Source organism: Canis lupus, chromosome X (assembly GCF_003254725.2).
Source record: "Canis lupus dingo isolate Sandy chromosome X, ASM325472v2, whole genome shotgun sequence".
Lineage (NCBI taxonomy): Eukaryota > Metazoa > Chordata > Mammalia > Carnivora > Canidae > Canis > Canis lupus.
In genome coordinates this window covers 48,000,639-48,020,855 of record NC_064281.1, presented here as the reverse complement: position 1 = coordinate 48,020,855, position 20,217 = coordinate 48,000,639, and the positions used below count along the sequence as shown (strand labels likewise).

At 45.1% G+C, this 20,217-nt stretch overlaps 1 protein-coding gene across 1 annotated transcript in view; it reads right to left on the bottom strand.

Moving 5' to 3' along the window:
- Nucleotides 1-11,596: 11,596 nt before the first annotated feature.
- Nucleotides 11,597-20,217, bottom strand: part of NBDY (negative regulator of P-body association) — a 67,382-nt gene continuing 58,761 nt past the window's right edge. The window contains exon 3 of the mRNA XM_025468501.3: nt 11,597-11,850. The gene's annotated coding sequence lies outside the window, so the exon portion shown is untranslated. The remainder of the gene's footprint in view (nt 11,851-20,217) is intronic.

Here is a 20,217-nt window from a genome sequence, read left to right as displayed (position 1 = left end):
AGGCAAGGGAAACGAAAACGAAAATGAACAATTGGGACTTCATCAAGATAAAAAGCTTCTGCACAGCAAAAGAAACAGTCAACAAAACTAAAAGACAACCTACATAATGGGAGAAGATATTTGCAAATGACATATCAGATAAAGGTCTAGTATCCAAGATCTATAAAGAACTTATTAAATTCAACAGCCAAGAAACAAATCCAATTCTGAAATGGGCAAAAGACATGAAGAGAAATTTCACAAAGACATAGACATGGCCAACAAGCACATGAGAAAATGCTCCACATCACTTGCCATCAGCGAAATACAAATCAAAACCACAATAAGATACCACCTCACACCATTGAGAATGGTGAAAATTAACAAGACAGGAAACAACAAATGTTGGAGAGGATGTGGAGAAAGGGGAACCCTCTTGCACTGTGGGTGGGAATGTGAACTGGTATAGCCACTCTGGAAAACCGTGGACGTTCCTCAAAGAGTTAAAAATAGAGCTACCCTACGACCCAGCAATTGCGTTACTGGGGATTTAACCCCAAAGATACAGATGCAGTGAAAAACTGAGACAGCTGCACCCCAATATTTATAGCAGCAATATCCACAATAGCCAAACTGTGGAAGGGGGCTCGGTGTCCATCAAAAGATGAATGGAGGGCAGCTTGGGTGGCTCAGCAGTTTAGCGCCACCTGCGGCCTGGGGCGTGATCCTGGAGACCCGGGATCGAGTCCCACGTCAGGCTCCCTGCATGGAGCCTGCTTCTGCCTCTGCCTGTGTCTCTGCCTCTCTGTGTCTCTCATGAATAAATAAATAAAATATTTTTTTAAAAAAGATGAATGGATAAAGAAGATGTGGTATATGTATACAATGGAATATTAGCCATTAGAAACAACAAATACCCACCATTTGCTTCAACCTGGATAGAACTGGAGGGTATTACACTGAGTGAAATAAGTCCATCGGAGAAGGAAAAACATTATATGGTCTCATTCATTTGAGAAATATAAAAAATAGTGAAAGGGAATAAAGGGGAAAGGAGAGAAAGTGAGTGGGAAATATCAGAGAGTGTGACAGAATATGAGACTCCTAACTCTGGGAAACAAACAAGGCGTAGTGTAAGGGGAGGTGGGCAGGGGGATGGGGTGACGGGCAGAGGGGGGCATTTGACGGGATAAGCACTGGGTGTTATACTATAAGTTGGCAAATCGAACTCCAATAAAAAAAAATACCAAAAAAAAAGGGAGTAATGGGAAAATTAAAGATGGCAAACAGAGGAGTGGAAGCAATGGGAAAGGAGAAATTCTTAGAGGAGTCAGTTTGGGGAGATTGCACGGTTTCCAAAGAGCCCACAAAGTTCAAAACTATCCTCAGCAAAAGTGTACAAACAAGAAGTGGGTAGGCAGAGTTGGCAAAACATATAGTGAGCAGGGGTTCAATCAACTTAAAAGTTCCCAAAGGAAAATCAGGATCAGATTTAAACAAAACAAAACAAAACAAAACTTTCACAACAAAAAACTTCACAGAGAACCAGAAAAAATTCCAGACCAGGAGTGAGGGGGTGAACTTGACTCAAAACAAGAGCTTGGGAAAAAACCTTCTAGCCCAGGAGTAATAAACACCAATCAAAATGAAGAGCCAAAAGAAAAACTTAAGCCGAGAGCCAAGGAATAATCCCCAGTGAAGACAGAGAGCTAGAAAGAAGGACTTCCACCCCAGATTTCTATAAATAATCACAAAGGAACTCAAAAAAGGGTTATAAAATATAATAGCATGCACCTAAAATGAGATGAGAGGAGGAAAAAAAGTGGGTTCAAAATTTAACAACTACTAATTTAATATAGAGTGCTATATGGAAAAGAGGTATATACAAACCTAGTGATAACCATACATCAAAAACTAATAAACATGCAAATAATGAAGAGAAAAAAATCCAAATATACCACTAAAGAAAACAAGCAAACCATAAAAGAGAAAGACAAGAAAGGATCAGGCAAAATCTTCAGAAATGACCATAAAACAAATAAAATGGAAATAAATAAATATCTATTCATAATTACTTTGGAAAAATTACTTTGAATGTAAACGAACTACATGCTCCAATCAAAACACATATGGTGACAGAATGGATAAAAAAGCAAGACCCTATAGAACACTTCTGAAAGAAATTGAGGAAGACACAAAGAGATGGAAAAATATTCCATGCTCATGGATTGGCAGAATTAATATTGTGAAAATGTCAATGTTACCCAGGGCAATATACACGTTTAATGCAATCCCTATCAAAATACCATGGACTTTCTTCAGAGAGTTAGAACAAATTATTTTAAGATTTGTGTGGAATCAGAAAAGACCCCGAATAGCCAGGGGAATTTTAAAAAAGAAAACCATATCTGGGGGCATCACAATGCCAGATTTCAGGTTGTACTACAAAGCTGTGGTCATCAAGACAGTGTGGTACTGGCACAAAAACAGACACATAGATCAGTGGAACAGAATAGAGAATCCAGAAGTGGACCCTGAACTTTATGGGCAACTAATATTCGATAAAGGAGGAAAGACTATCCATTGGAAGAAAGACAGTCTCTTCAATAAATGGTGCTGGGAAAATTGGACATCCACATGCAGAAGAATGAAACTAGACCACTCTCTTTCACCATACACAAAGATAAACTCAAAATGGATGAAAGATCTAAATGTGAGACAAGATTCCATCAAAATCCTAGAGAAGAACACAGGCAACACCCTTTTTGAACTCGGCCATAGTAACTTCTTGCAAGATACATCCACGAAGGCAAAAGAAACAAAAGCAAAAATGAACCATTGGGACTTCATCAAGATAAGAAGCTTTTGCACAGCAAAGGATACAGTCAACAAAACTCAAAGACAACCTACAGAATGGGAGAAGATATTTGCAAATGACATATCAGATAAAGGGCTAGTTTCCAAGATCTATAAAGAACTTATTAAACTCAACAGCAAAGAAACAAACAATCCAATCATGAAATGGGCAAAAGACATGAACAGAAATCTCACAGAGGAAGACATAGACATGGCCAACATGCATATGAGAAAATGCTCTGCATCACTTGCCATCAGGGAAATACAAATCAAAAGTACAATGAGATACCACCTCACACCAGTGAGAATGGGGAACATTAACAAGGCAGGAAACAACAAATGTTGGAGAGGATGCGGAGAAAAGGGAACCCTCTTACACTGTTGGTGGGAATGTGAACTGGTGCAGCCACTCTGGAAAACTGTGTGGAGGTTCCTCAAACAGTTAAAAATATACCTGCCCTACGACCCAGCAATTGCACTGTTGGGGATTTACCCCAAAGATACAAATGCAATGAAACGCCGGGACACCTGCACCCCGATGTTTCTAGCAGCAATGGCCACTATAGCCAAACTGTGGAAGGAGCCTCGGTGTCCAACGAAAGATGAATGGATAAAGAAGATGTGGTTTATGTATACAATGGAATATTACTCAGCTATTAGAAATGACAAATACCCACCATTTGCTTCAACGTGGATGGAACTGGAGGGTATTATGCTGAGTGAAGTAAGTCAGTCGGAGAAGGACAAACATTATATGTTCTCATTCATTTGGGGAATATAAATAATAGTGAAAGGGAAAATAAGGGAAGGGAGAAGAAATGGGTGGGAAATATCAGAAAGGGAGACAGAACGTAAAGACTGCTAACTCTGGGAAACGAACTAGGGGTGGTAGAAGGGGAGGAGGGCGGGGGGTGGGAGTGAATGGGTGACGGGCACTGGGTGTTATTCTGTATGTTAGTAAATTGAACACCAATAAAAAAATAAATTAAAAAAAAAAACAAAAAAAACAAAATGGTTGTATTCAAGATAAATCCTATTAAACTTTTAAAATAAAAAAAAAAAAAAAAAGCAAGACCCATTTATATGCTGTCTACAAGAGACTCAATTTAGACCTAAACTCACCTGCAGATTGATAGTGAGGAGATGGAAAACACAACTTGCAAATGGAATTCAAAGGAAAGCTAGAGAAGAAATACTTATATTGGATAAAATAGACTTTAAAACAAAAACTATAACAAGAAACAAAGGAAGACAGTATATAATCATGAAGAGGACAATCCAACAAGAAGATATAACACTTGCAAATATTTATGCACCCAACATAGGAGCAACCAAATACATAAAACATTTAATAACAAACGTAAAGGAAGTGATTGATAATAATACAATAATAGGAGGGGATTTTAACACCCCACTTAACATCAATGGATACATCACCTAAGCAAAACATCAGCAAGGAAACAACTGCTTTGAATGACTCACTGGACAAGATGGTTTTAACAGATATATTCAGAATATTCCATCCTTAACCAGTAGAACACACATTCCAGTGCACATAGAATATTCTCCAGAGTAGATTACACATTAACCCAAAATACAAACCTCAACTAATTCAAGACTGAGCTCATATCATACATATTTTCTGACCACAACGCTATGAAACTAGATGTCAGCCACATGAAACAATTTGGAAAGACCACAAATACGTGGAGGTCAAACAACATGCTACTAAATAATTAATGGGTCAACTAGGAAATCAAAGAAGAAATTTTAAAAGTACAAGGAACACCTTTCAGAATGGCAAAAATCAACAACAAAAGAAACAACAGGTGTTGGCAAGGATGTGGAGAAAGGAATGCCTGTAGCCTTGTGGTGGCAATGCAAACTGGTGCAGCCACTGTGGAATATACAGTATCGAGGTTCCTCAAAAAGTTAAACATAGAACTACCTTATAATCTAGCAATTGCACTACTGGGTATTTCCCCAAAGAATATAAGAACACTAATTCAAAAGGATACATGCACCCCTGTGTTTATAGTAGCATTATTTACAATAGTCAAGATATGGAAGCAGCCCAAGGTCCATCAATTGATGAATGGATACACACACACACTCACAATTATTCAGAAATTTTTTAAAAATCTTGCTGTTTGCAAGAACATGGATGGGGCTACAGAGTATAATGCTAAGTGAAATGAATCAGTAAGAGAAAGACAAATACCATATGATTTCAATCATACATGGAATTAAAGAAATAAAACAAGCAAACAAAATGAAAATAATAATAGACAAAGCAAGAAACAAACTATGCATTATAGAAAACAAACTGATGGTTACCAGAGGGGAGGTGGGTGGGGAAATGGATCAAATAGGTGATGGGGATTAAAGAATGCACTTGTTTGATGAGCACAAGGTGATGTACAAAGTGTTGAATCACCAATATTGTGCACCTGAAACCAATATAACACTGTATGCTAACTAACTGGAATTAGAAACAACTTCAGAGTAAACAGAACCAAATGAAAATGAAAACACAGTGGTAAAAAATCTCTGAGATACAGCAAAAGATCTAAGAGGGAAGCTTATAGCAATACAGGCCTAAATCAAGAAGCAAGAAAAATTTCAAATAAACAACCTAACCTTAAACCTAAAGGAGCTAAAAAAGGAACAACCAACAAAACATAAAACCTGCAGAAGGAAGGAAATAATAAAGAGTAGAAGTAAACCATATAGACCTAAAAGTTAAACACACACACACACACATTAGAAGAGATCAGAAGAGATCATACATTAGAAGTAAATCATATAGACCTAAAAGTTAAAACACACACACACACACACACACACACACACACACACACACACACACTAGAAGAGATCAGATCAGAAGAGAACCAAGAGCTGGTTCTTTAAACACACCCACACACGCGCGTGCAATAAAATTAATAAACGTTTAGCCACACTTTACCAAGAATAAAATATAAAGGGCTTGAATAAATAAAATCACAAATGAGAGAAGAGTCATAACCAACACCATAGAAATACAAACAACTTAAAGAGAATGTTATGAGGGGATCCCTGGGTGGCTCAGCGGTTTGGTGCCTGCCTTTGGCTCAGGGTGTGATCCTGGAGACCAAGGATCAAGTCCCACATCAGGCTCCCTGCATGGAGCCTGCTTCTCTCTCTGCCTGTGTCTTTGCCTCTCTGTCTCTCTCTCATGAATAAATAAAATCTTTTAAAAAAAAGAATGCTATGAAAAACTGTATGTCAACAAATTGGATAATGTAGAAGAAATGGATAAATTCCTAGAAACATAATCTACCAAAACTGAAACAGGAAGAAATAGAAAATTTAAACAGATTGATAACTAACAAGAAAATTGAGTCAGTAATTAAAAAACTGCCAACAGGGACACCTAGGTGGCTCAGCGGTTGAGCGTCTGCCTTTGGCCCAGAGAGGGATCCCGGAAGTACCTGGATTGGGTCCCACATTGGGCTCCCTGCATGGAGCCTGCCTATGTCTTTGCCTCTCTCTGTGTCTCTCATGAATAAATAAAAATTAAAAAAAAAAAGGTCAACAAACAAAAGTCCAGGACCAGATGTTTTCACAGGTGAACTTACCAAACATTTAAAGGAGAGTTACTACCTATTCTTCTCAAACTATTCCAAAAAATAGAAAAGGAAAGAAATCTTCCAGATTCATTCTACGTAGCCAGCATTACCCTGATGCCCAAATGGAATAAAGACAATACTAAAAGAGAGAACTACAGACCAATATCCCTGATGAATATAGATGCTAAAATTCTTATAAAATAGTAGCAAACCAAACTGAACAATACATTAAAAAATCATTCACCACAATCAAGTGGATTTTATTCCAGGGTTGCCAGTGTGGTTCAATATTCACAAATCAATCAACATCATACATCACATCAATAAGGGTAAGAACCATATGATCATCTCAATAGATGCAGAAAAAAAGCATTTGACAAAGTACAACATCCATTCATGATAAAAAGACTTCCACAAAGTAGGTTTAGAAGGAATATACCTCAAAACAAGAAAGACTGTATCTGAAAAGCCCACAGAGAACATCATCCTCAATAGGGAAACACTGAGAGGTTTTCCTCTAAGGTCAGGAAGAAGACAACGATGTCTACTTTCACCACTTTAATTCAACATAGTACTCAAAGTCCTAGTCACAGCAATCAAATGGAAATAAAAGACATCCAAATCAGTAAGGAAGAAATAAAATTTTCACTATTTGCAGATGACATGACAGTGTATATAGAAAACCCTAAAGACTCCGCCAAAAATTGCTAGATGTTATAAATGAATTAATTCAGTAGAGTTACAGGGTAAAAAAAAAATCAATATACAGAAATATGTTGCATGCTTATATAACACTAATGAAACTGTAGAACGAGAAATTAAGAAAACAACATGTAGAATTTAAGAATCAAAACAAACAAGCAAAGGCAAATAAGAAAGAGATAAACTAAGAAACAGATTCATAACTATAGGGAGCAAATTGATGGTTACCAGAGGGCAGGTGCGGGTGGGGGGGTGGTTAATGGGTGAACAAGGTGAACAAGATTAGAGTATACTTATGATGATCCCTGAATAATGTATTGAATGGTCCAGTCACATATTGTACACCTGAAACTAATAAAACACTATGCTAACTATATTGGAATTAAAATGGAAAACAATAAAATACTCTTCTTTGGAGATCTTTAAAAAAAGGTATTCTACTGGTTTTGGATGGAGCAATGTGACTGAATCTGCTAGATCCATCTGGTCGAATGTGTCATTGAAAGCCACTGTTTCGAACATGAGAGACTCCTAACTCTGGGAAATGAACAAGGGGTAGTGGAAAGGGACGTGGGAGGGGGTACGGGATGACTGGGTGATGGGTACTGAGGGAGGCACTTGACGGAATGAGTACTGGGTGTTATACTATATGGTGGCAAATTGAACTCCAACAAAAAAAGGAAATTAATGATTTCAAGATCAAAAAAAGAAAAGCCTGCTTCTTTGTTATTTTCCTGGAGAATCTATCCATTGATGTAAGTTTGGTGTCAAAGTTCCACACTGTTACTGTATTACATAGATATTTGCATTTGGGTGCTCCCATGTTGGGTACATAAATATTTACAATTGCTATATCTTCTTGTTTGACTATTGTGATTATCATTATATAGCGTCTTTGTTTCTTCTCACAGTATTTGTTTTAAAGTCTATTTTTCCCAATATTGCTATCCTAGCTTTCTTTACACTTCCATGTGCATAAATTTTTTTTTTATCATTTTGATTTCAGTCTCTATGTGACCTTAGGTCTAAAGTGAATCTGTTGAAGTGCAGTATATAGATGGGTCTTCTTTTTCTTTTTTATCAGTTCAATCACTTTATGTATTTTAATTGAAGTATTTTGTCCATATACAAAGTAATTATTGATAGGGATGTACTTATTGCCATTTTGTAACTTGTTTTATGGCAGGTTTTTGTTTGTTTGTTTTAGTCCTCTGTTCTTTTCTTCTCTTGTGGTTATGGTTTTTTTTTGGGGGGGGGGGGCGGTTATAGTGATATGCTTGACTTCCATTCCCTTTATTTTTTGGCAAGCTTTTGATTTGTGGTTACCATTAGGCTTATATATAACATTCTATGCATATAGTAATCTATATTAAATTGATGGCCACTTATGTTTGAACTGGTCTAAATGCACTAAATTTTTAACACAGTGTTCTACATTTTGTGTGTTTTCATTTTAACATTTTTATATTGTGAATATCTTGGCTGATGTTTATTGATACATTTAATTTTACTGATTTTGTGCTTATTTTTTTTATTTCTGCTTATCAATTTTCCTTTCCACTTAGAGCCCTCTTCAACATTTTTGTAAGGCTGGTTTGGTGGTGATAAATTCTTTTAACTTTGTTTGCCTAGGAAATTTTTCTCTCTCCTTCCGTTCTGAATGATAGCCTTGCTGGATAAAGTATACTGTTTGCTGTTTTTTTGTTTTGTTTTGTTTCACTTTCGGCACTTTGACTATATCATGCCACTTTCTTCTGGCCTACAAAGTTTCTGCTGAAAACTCCAGAGAGCCCTGTGGGGTTTCCCTTCTACTTAACTGTTTTCTTTTGCTCCTTTGAAAGTTCTCTCTTTATCATTACTTTTTGCTATTTTAAATATTCTTTATCTTGGAGTGGACATCCTTGGGTAATTTTGTTGGGGGGTGGGGTGGGGGGTGTCTCAGTTCTTCCTGGCTCTGGATGTCAATTTTCTTCAAATAAATTTTATGCCTACTTTTCTATCTCTTCTTCTCAGATTGCTATAATGTGAATGTTACACTTTGTGTCACTGAGTCCCCTTAATCTCTATATTTTTTTTCTTCCTCCTGTTCAGCTTGATTGCCTTCCATTACTCTGTCCTCCAAGCCTGTTCTGCTTCCTCTGGTCTATATATTCCTTCTAGTGTATTTTAATGTTCAGTTATTGAGTTCTTAATTTTTGGTTGTTTTTTTTTAAGATTTTATTTATTCATGAGAGATACAGAGAGAGAGAGAGAGAGAGAGAGAGAGAGAGAGAGAGAGGCAGAGACACAGGCAGAGGGAGAAGCAGGCTCCATGCAGGGAGCCCGATGTGGGACTTGATCCCTGGACTCCAGGATCACACCCTGGGCTGAAGGCAGGCATTAAACCGCTGAGTCATCCAGAGATTCCCCCGGTTGGTTCTTTTTTATGTTTTCTCTCTCTTTGTTGAGGGTCTCACTGAGGTCCTATGTGATTTTCTCAAGTCCAGTGAATATCTTTGTGACCATTACTTTAAATTCTCTGTCAGGCATCTTATTTGTGTTTCTTTTTTCTTTTCTTTTCCTTTTTTTTTTTTTTTTTTTTAGCTCTCCTGCTTTGATTTTGTCTTGTTCTTTCATATGGGACATATTCCTCTATCTCCTCATTTTGTCTCTATCTCTTTCTATATGGCAAGAATTTCAGGTATGTTTCCTGCTTGATAGTAATGACTTCAAGAAGAAGTCTTGTAGTGCTCTGCAGTGCAATGTCCCCTGTTCATGAGAACCTGGCACTTCAGACATTGTCTTCTCTGTGCATTGTGTGTGCCTTACTATTGTGGCTAAACTTCAAATGCCTTCAGTCCAGCCATCTGCAATGCCTTTCTTGGCCTGTTGTAGGCAGGGTTTTTTCCTATGCTGTTAGTGGGCCAGTCTAAGGCACTTTGGGCTTGTTAGGTTAGACTTGGTGTTTGCCAGAGCTGCAGTGGCACCCAACTGCAGCATGCTCTCCCTGTGTTGTCTTTTGAGAAGCTTTCATTGGTGGGTGGAGCTTGAAGTCAGAAAATGCTTGCCCTACCCAAACTGTTGGGGATGCAAACTATTGTATGATGTTTCCTTCCCCTCCCCTTGGTTAGAAGTCACTTTGAAATGGTTCTTGCCCTGTTGGGGCTCTTTGCACACTGCCATGCTTGTGGTGCCACTTCGATGGACATTTGTCAAGAGCATGTTGGATAGACTGGGTCTCAAGAGAACATGGGGGCAGGGCACATAGTGCCATCAAGGTCCATGCAGGTCCACTGTAGGTGGGAACTTGCAGCCACTCTGGAAAATACCTGCTGAGCCTGGGCTAGAGGTGACAGATTTGCAGAAGAGCATGGGGGCATGTTATGCTGTTAGCAAACTAGGTGAAGAGTGTTTCCTCTGCCCTGGTTCTCATAGGTGCCTGTGTATCTAGGCTGGAGGGAGAGGAAGAGAAAAGGTACCCACCAGCTCTTTTATTCTTAGAAAAGTCTCCTGAAGATCCCTGCTCTTCTAGCACACACTCTGAGATTTAGTAAACCAATCTCCCTCTCGTATACCTCAGGTATTGTTCAAACTGCTGCTTCTATGCTGGATCTCAGCAAAACTGCTTGTTGTGCTGTCCCATTAAGGGAGGCAATTCAATTTCCTATCACCTTCTGGCTCTCTTGGAGCCAAAATGGGTGATTTTCAAAGTTCTAGGTGTTTAGCCCCACTAAGAACCTGTGAAGTTATGTCACTCTGGTTTTTAAAAGCCAAACGTTATGGGGATTTGTCTTCCCAGTGCAGGTTCTCCATGCCTTGTATGGAGTCTGCTCCTCTCCCTCTCCATGCTTGAAGCCGCCCTCACTCCCTCCTAGTAGTTGGGCCAGTTTGTTTCCCAACTACTTCTCCACCCTTACTCCCTTTTTCAATGTGGCCTCTTCTTTACTAATTGTAAAGTGGAAAGTCTGGTCTTCTAGTGTTTGGGTCATTTTCTGCATTTTTTACACTGATGTGGATGTTTTCTAGGTGTATCCAAGGGATGGGGTAAGCCTACTCCACCATCTTCCCTGGAAGTTATAACTTTCAAAAATGCTTTCACATGAAATACACTAGTTCTTTACATACAGAGCATTTTAAAAGTAAAGTGGACTATTACAAAAAGCAAGCACATCAACCATTTTGACCAGGAAAACAGTTAATATGTAGAAGAATAAGAGATACCACAGAATGAATAGAAATACTAACAGTAAAGTGAGGATAATGTACTGAAAAGTTCTTTATCAGATTTTACTCTTTAAATCCCCCACTTTTCTTATATTTTCATACTACAAAAAATGAGTAGATGGTGATCTATAGGAAAAAAGTCATATTTTGACATCAAATTTGTAATATTTTGTATTTGGAGTTAGTATAAAACATTTACTAAAAACTCACAACTTACTGGATAGTAGACATACAGAACTAACAGAGCAATGAGAAACAAAATTTATTGGGACCTTAAAGGATTTATAGGAATTCAAAGTTACACAACAAAGACTGGGTGTCACCAAAGATAGCACTCAATGGATGCTGCAGGACCATCTCACAGGGGTTGTTTGCCTTAGTGAATTCACCAGAATCCAGGCCATGGCCTTCAATTTTAGACGTCTACAGCCTGATCTTGGTTATATTCCAGAATTCATCCAAATTCAGGAGATGAAATTATGCTGATTATATCATAGGACTGAAAGATATAAACACAGAAGGAGAATTTATTAATTTATATTGAGAAATGCACCTATAATACAGGTCAGATATGACTTAAGAAGATAACACCCCACTTTCCATTTCCTGGTAGGTTATAAGAAAAACAGAATTATTGGAACATTTTTTCATAAACATAAAATGTTAAGTCATAAGATGCTGATAATGGACATCTGGCTTTATATCTGATGAGTCAATGCACAGTGAATACTGATCTGTCACGTAGACAAGACCTTTCCATCACCCTAGGAATCTTTCCTTAAAAAAAGTGCTGGAATGTTTATCTCTGCATTACTTGTTATTCTAGTCTTCCTTAATGGATCAACTGCCTCCATGTTGATGCTCTTAGCTTCCAACCTATTCTTTCACTACTTAGAAACGTGCTCCTGTTTCCAGGAGACAAGACAAGTATAAATTCGTTCTAGAGTCTTCTCTATGCATTTATTTATATTTTTATTGGAGTTCAATTTGGCAACATATAGCATAACATCCAGCGCTCAACCCTCCAAGTGCCCCCATCAGTACCCATCACCCAGGCACCCAAACCCCCCCCACCTCCCTTTACATTACCCCTTGATCCTTTCCCAGAGTTAGGTGTCTCTCATGTTTTGTCACCCTCGCTGATATTTTCACTAATTTTCTCTCCTTTCCCCTTTATTCCCTTTCACTAATTTTTATATTCCCCAAATGAATGAGACGATATAATGTTGGTCCTTCTCCAATTAACTTACTTCACTCAGCATAATACCCTCCAGTTCCATCCACTTTGAAGCAAATGGTGGGTATTTGTCGTTTCTAATAGCTGAGTAATATTCCATTGTATACATATACCACATCTCCTTTATCCATTCATCTTTTGATGGACACTGAGGCTCCATCCACAGTTTGCCTACTGGGGACATTGCTGCTATAAACATGGGGGTGCAGGTGTCCAGTGATTCAATGCGTCTGCATCTTTGGGGTAAATCCCCAGCAGTGCAATTGCTGAGTTGTAGGGCAGTACTATTTTAATTCTTTGAGCAAAATCCATACAGTTTTCTTACCTATGCACTAAAATGTACAGTGATAATATTTACTATAAAGTTTTAGCTAAGGTTTTCAATAAAAGATAAATCATATGATACGTAGTACAAGGGTAATTGATTTGATCCACGTAAAGTCAAAATAATTTTGTATATGAAAATAGAATTTTCCCAATATTCCAACTGCATCATGGAATTACATTGCAAAAAAAATGAACTTAGTAACTTCTCCCTTAAAAAACATTTAGTATACATAGATCTTTTCTGGACCACAAACAATACAGGGGATTTACCTATGTAGGTGTATTTAATACTTATAAATAAAATGTTTCAAGAGCACAACTTTATAGTTTCAGGATCACGTACTCCAGGCACTGGGTGGCATGGCTTATGAGGGTATGACCTTAAACAATCACACCGAGGTGACCACTGCTTTGCTTTGCATCCCAACCTGCTCTGGCTTCGAAGCCCTCATTCCCTGGTTTTGCAAGACTGACTGCCTGATAACCTGATGACCCAACCTACTCCACCCTCTGCCGCCCCTCCCCTCCAACAGCTGGCACAGGCGCGCGCACAAACACACACACACACACACACAAACAACCAACCCCCGCCCCCCCCCCCCCATCCCAGGGGCCCATCTCATTCCTTTTCCAGGGCCAATACCGGGCCGGCATCAATCCCGGTTTAGGTTGAGGAACAGAGAGAGCTATATACACCGAACCAAGTCCCCAGACATGCCCCCCCGTTCTGCCACAAACCCCTCGAAAACGGAAGGGCCCCCAACCCCAGCTCCATGGACCTCCTAACCCCCACCCCCTGCCCAAGGGCAAAAATTCGCGGGGGCCCTTGGACGAAAACCCAGCAAGTCTTATGGTGGAGCTCCCTGTGCAGAATTGAAACCAGGGATCCTGGCCGCCAAAGGCAACGGGGGTGGGGTGGGGCAGTGGGGCAAGGCGCTCAGAGAGACCCCCGACTGGAACTTGTGAACAGAGGCATTTGGGGAAGGACACACTGCTGCGCTCCATCAGAGATGCCAAGTGGCCTTCCGGGAGACCCACCTCTGTAACCCATCCCATCTCCGAAAAGGCCCACCGCCCACCACCGCCCACCCCTGGGCACAAACCAGTGCCCGGGGTTCCATGGAGGGAGGCAGCTGGTGGCCCTCAGGGCCTCGTGACCCTCCGCAGGACCGCGTTCTGCAAGACCGGTCAACAGGTCCTGGACCCCTGTGGGACCTGGCTGCCCTCTGGCCCATTCTTTGGCCCACTGAACCATGAGGCTTCAGGAGAAGAGAGCTGGCTGCCAAGGGACAGGTGTGGTGCAGACAAGCCAGAGGCCAGGGGGAGCCTGAAGATTCAAAGTCCAAGAAAAATCCGTAAGCCTACTGGTGGGATCTCTTGAGGGTCATCTGTGTTCACCGTGAACCAGCAGGACGAACGGAGTCAGGAAACGCCTAGCTAAAAATCGGTAACACAAGAAACAACAGGTGCCGGCGAGGATGGGGAAGAAAAGGAACGCTGGCGCACTGCTGGTGGGAGCCCAAACTGGGAACAGAGCCACAGTGGAAAGCAGCGCGGAGGTTCCTCGAAAAGGTAAACTAGAACGACCCTGCCACACCCAGCAATCGCAGGACCGGATAATTACCCAAAGGATACAAGAACACTACTTCAAAGGACACACGCGCCCCCATGTTTACCGCAGAGTTATTTACAATAGCCAAGAAGAGGGGAGCACCCCAAGTGTCCATCGGACTGACGAGTGCATAAAGAAGATGTGGTACATACGTGTGCCGGGACGTGGACGTGGACGCGGACGCGGACGCGCACACGCACGCGAGAGGGCGGGCACACACACAGGAAGGAGTATCATTCAGCCATAAAAAGGGGATGAAATCTTCCCATTTCCAAGGACATGGATGGAGCCCGAGAGTAGAAGGCTAAGCAAACTGAGTCAGGCAGACAAACACAAATACCTTAGGATTTCACTCATGAGGGTAATTTAAGAAGAAAACAGAAAGCTGCGGGGGGTGGGGGGGTGGGGGGGGGGAAGAGATCCAGAGGCTCTGGACTCTTAATTAGAGAGAACTGATGGTTACCCAATGGGAGAAGGTGGGGGTGGTGTAACAGGTGAAGGGGGATTAGCCAGTGCACAGAGTCCAGATGAGCAGCAGGTGACCTAGGGAACTGCTGAATCAGTATATTGCACACCCGAAAGGAATGCAACGCGCCGCACGCACGTTAAACTAACTGGAGTCCAAGGAAAAACCTGAAGGAAACGGAAAAAAAAAAAAAAAAAAAAAAAGGCCTAGTTACACTTGCAGGTTTGCCCCAAAGTGGTCAAGTTGGCCTGAGCCCAGCCAGAGTTGAGATGGGTGCTCTGTGGCTTGGATGAGGAGGGGGACGGTGAGCAGGAGAGCAGGAGAGGAGGAGAGGGGGCAGAGGCTAGAGGAGGCTGGAGAAGGGCAGGGGTGGTGGTGGTGGTGGTGGTTCTCCACCCAGTGTCTGGCAGCCAAAGAGGGAAGAGGAAGGCTCAGTGGGGGCAGGGAAAGGGGTGACTTGCCATCTCTGGAGCCACAGTGCCATCCAGCGGAAACTGTCTCTGAAAAGCCCAGGCAGCAGCAACCTGCCTTCCTCCAGGCACCCGGGTGGGTGGGGGCGGTGGGAGGGAACGTCAGCAGGGATGCCCTGGATTGTCTGGGCCCTGCCCAGGCCAGGGTCTCAGGCCCATCAGGCCTCAGAAGCCGCGAAGGAATTGTGCCTGCCAGTGGGACCCAGTGGGGAAGCAGGGTTCTCGGGACCCTGGGGATACAGCAGGCAGCCCCAAGGCCAAACAGCCGGGGTGGGCGGAGCTTCCCTGTCAGCCATTTTGGGGTGGGCCCAGGGGAAGCAACTCGCCACTGACCACAGGTCCAGGGGGGTATTTTCCTCTGGTGTCCTTTGTGGGGAGTGCCCTGCCTGGGGCCACGCGGGGATCAGGAGGCCCCTTTCCCTTTCCTCACCGGGAGCCGAGGCACTTTAGAGGTTCCGGGCCCGGCCAATGGCGCTTGGCAGTCCCAGGCAACCTCTGGGCTCAGCCATCTCAGGCTGCCCCTGGGGCTTCTGAATGACTTCCTCAGCTCCGGAGCCAGGGTCCAATCTGGGATCCAGCACACAGGTGAAGCGAAGGCCAGGAGCCAGGTGTCCAGGTGTCCAAGCACAGGGCCCACCGCTTCCCCTTCCCTCTCTGCCCAGTTCTCCCCCCACCCGCCCCAAGCCAGCTCCTCCTCAACTCCTGGGCTTTCCTCACCACTGGAGCCCAGGCGGCTCCGTTGGACAGAAACAATTTCCGCTTGATGGCAGTATGGCTCCACGTATGCCAACTTCAGTTCCGGACCCTGCCCCCTCCCCCTTCATCCCAACCACCTCAGGTCTTGGTCCTCAGCCACATCTAAGGTTAAAAACAAACAAAACAACAACAGCAGCTACCACAACAACAACACTCTCGCGCTCTCTCCTCTCTCTCTCTTTCTCTTTCTCTCTCTCTCTCTCTCTCACACACACACACCCACACACACACACACACACAACCACGCGCGCGCGTGCACGCACGTGCAGAGGTACTCAGAAAGCAAAAGGACAAAGTAAAAACCAAAACGAGGCCCCCACAGCCAGTGCCCCTCAACACGCAAAACACGAAAAATCACAAGGCACTGGAGTACAGGGGACAAGAAAGCACAGCAACAACACCACCACAACGACACACTTACACACCCCATTACAGGGAAAGGAGAACGAGAGAGGGGAAAAAATATATGTATACGTAAAAATACACACGTAAATATATATATGTATATATATAAGTACATATGTGTGTACGTGTATATAGACATATACACACACACCTGGCAAGGGGACTCCAGCTGAATACCAAATCACTAAGCAGGGCTAAATGACTGGGGACCAGGAGGCCTGACACCCTGCCGGGCCTTTCCCCTTCCCTTTATCCTACCCCATTTTTCTTGCCCCCTGCTCTCCGGTGAGGTAAGTGGCAAGGGACACATAAGCCCACCTCTGTGACTCTGACTCTGCGGGGATGGTTTACATCCATAGGACCTCCCCTGAACAAGCTTTCTCCCCCACTGTCCCCCACCCCACCCCTCCCGCGCTGGCTTGCGGGTCCCTTCGTGGCCTCCCCCCAAGGCCTGTAGCTACAGCCTGAGGTCACCACCGCCTTGCCAGGACCCGACAAAGCAGCCAGAAATGGCCCACCCGACCTGCAGCCACAGGGCCGCATCCAGGGGGCTCCCCAGAATGGGGAACCAAGCACTCACACAAGCACCGACCCTATGGCAGGCAGCCCAGCCCGTGCTCTCACACAGGGGCCTAGGCAAGGCCACCACCAAACCTCTCCGAGTCGCGGGGCCCCACACAGGGCCACCATTCCGCGGAGGACGGCCACCGACTCTCCTCCAATGTGGGAGTCCCCATCTATCTGGGTAAACAGGCCAGGCTCCAGGTTCACAGGCCTTGCTTGAGCAGGCCCGTCCACGGGTGACCAACTCACGCCACCCCCAAGGGCTTGGCTGCGTGTCCCGCTTGGAGAGCCCGCCGGGGAATGTGCGTGTCCGCGTCCCCGTGCCAGTGTGTGCGCGCGCGCGGCCTGTGTGTCAGTATGCTCAGCGTGCGCATGGCGCGTGCGGGATGGGCGTGCCCGTGTGGCCCCGTGTACCCGTGCGTGACGGGGGCCGCGGCGGGGCTGCTGCGAGCCTCGGGTGCTCGCCCACCTGCTTTTGCTAGGCCCGCCCCGGCACGTGGAAATGGACGACACGGCAGCCCCTTAGGCACACCCTGAAATCTCCATCGGCCCGGGTCACACCACTGGACTGAGAACAAGGGGAAGGAAGGAAGGCACAACTTGAAGAGGTTCCAACTCCTTCAAGTACTGACCTTAAGAGCTCCGATAAGGAGAAGAACTGCAAGGAACGAAAACAAAGCCACAAGATACCTTGCCCTGTCCTGAGTTCCCGATGCTGTTTCCTTGCAAAGGAACGTCTGGATCGCCTTTTTCAAGGATGAGCGCGGCCTCCACCACCGGTCCACGAAGGGGAACGGCTGCACCTCACCACGGCCTTCTGCTACACCGGTGCCTCTCCCATAACCCAAGGTCAGGGCTGGGAGGAGGATCCATGGACCAGGGACTTCTCCCCACGCCACCCACCCCCCCCCCCCGCCCCCGCCAACCCACCCACCCTCCAAAACACACCCGAGCCCCGCCCACAGCCCCTGCCCCCCTCCACCCCTCTGGGCCCCTAGCACACCCATCCCCACCCATCACTCCCACCAAGCCCCACACCCTCACCCCCAACCCCACCACCGGGCTTAGTATAGAAAGTGAAAGGAAAAGAGAGAAGCGGAAGGTCACCACCATCCACCGTGCCACCGGCCAATGCTGTCCTAGATGCAGTCCAGGCGCGCCTCACTGTGGGGCTAACAGGCACAAGGAATGACAAGGAGACACAAGCTACAGGCGGCCCCGCCAAGGAAAAGGGCCCACCGCCCACCAGGCAGCCTCTTGCCAAAGGAGCCCTCCTGAGTGCCATCAAGGGTCCTGACCCGGAGGTCGCCCTGGAGGGCACAGAGAGGGCCAAAGGAGAGGCCCAACCACACCCTGAATATGGAGCGGGCACGCGCCATAGGGCCAAAAGAGCCAAAGAGCCCGGGGCATGCACCCAGGGCAAAGAGAGGGTCGGGTCGGAGGACACCCCGGGGAAACACTGGGGTGGGTTTAAAAAGCGGGAGGTCGGGGACCCGAGAGAGGAGAGGGATGAGTTACTTACTCTCTCCCACGGCAATAAAGGGATGGTCAAGGGATGGTCGTAAGGCGATGCCCCTTGCTCCCCCAATCCACGGGGCCCACGTTCGCTTCCATAGCACCAGTAAAGGTTAACGTGGGGACACGCGCAGAGGAAGAATGCCAGTAAAGACGCGAAAGTAAGGAGTCAAAAGCGGAGAGAGAGCAAAGGAGGAACCCTAGTGCAGGAGAAGAACGAAGGTGACCTCAAAAGGCACTGCGCCCCAGCTGGACCTGCGGAACCAGCCAGCCCTGGCTTCCTAGGGGAAGAGCCATCAGCCAAGGCAAAGTCTCAGCCACTTAGGCGAGGGGTTGAGCCCTGTCCAGAGAGAGGCCTGTTTAGCCATGCTCTAGGGCCCAACTCAGGAGTGGGAGGCCAAACAGAAAGGGGCAGGGAGGAAGGAAAGGGGAACAACAAGGAAGGGCGTCTGCCGGGCCCACTGAGCCTCCTTGCGCAGAGACTGGCTGTGTCGGGGCCGTCAGGGAGGGGGCCTGCCCAGACCGGTCTACCTGAATAAAGCTGTGTATGCACGTATGCCCGTCCGCCTGCCCGTGTGCCTGTTTGCACGTGCCTGTGAGTGTAGGGGCGGGGGGCGGGGGGGAGAGCGAGAGTGGGTGTGGGTGTGGGTAGAGGTGTGGAGGTATGTGCCCGAGTTCATGATAGTAAGCACAGGTGACTACAGGGAAAGGTGTGGAGGAGGAGGGCTGCATCCAGACAGATGTGAGGAACCAAAGATGACCCCAGACGCTGCAGAGCGGGGATTCTGTCACTTGTTTGTTGGTCCGGATCCCCGCCCTTCTTTCTCCCTGCTTTTTCTCCCAGGAAGTGCCAGAGGCGCCCTGCCCTTTAGTGTCTGGGAAGGATCCACCTTAGGTCCTGCTTGGCAGGAAGGTGGGGACCTCCGAAGGTGTTTGTTGCTCGTTTTCGCGTGTGTTTCCTTTTTTCTCGCCAATTTCAAAGGTTGGCCTACTTCCTGGAACAGCTTGACTGGAATGGAAGAGTGTCCCAAACAGTGACTGCTCCTTTCTAAGGGTCCTTAAGATACTAACCACCCAGTGTTGGAATTCCCTGCCTTGCGGGTGTGGATTTTCCCTCCTCTGTGGAACTCCCATGGGCTCAGGCATCCAGGAAGGCTTTTCAAAAAGGCCAGGAAGGGAACCACTGGGGAAACCGTAAAAACCTTCAGGATCACGTTCTCCAGGCACTGGGTGGCATGGCTTATGAGGGTATGACCTTAAACAATCACACCGAGGTGACCACTGCTTTGCTTTGCGTCCCAACCTGCTCTGGCTTAGAAGCCCTCATTCCCTGGTTTTGCAAGACTCACTGCCTGATAACCTGATGACCCAACCTACTCCACCCTCTACCGCCCCTCCCCCAACAGCTGGCACAGGCGCGCGCACAAACACACACACACACACACACACACACACACAAAACAACCAACCCCCGCCCCCCCCCCCCCCCCCCCCCCCCCGCCATCCCAGGGGCC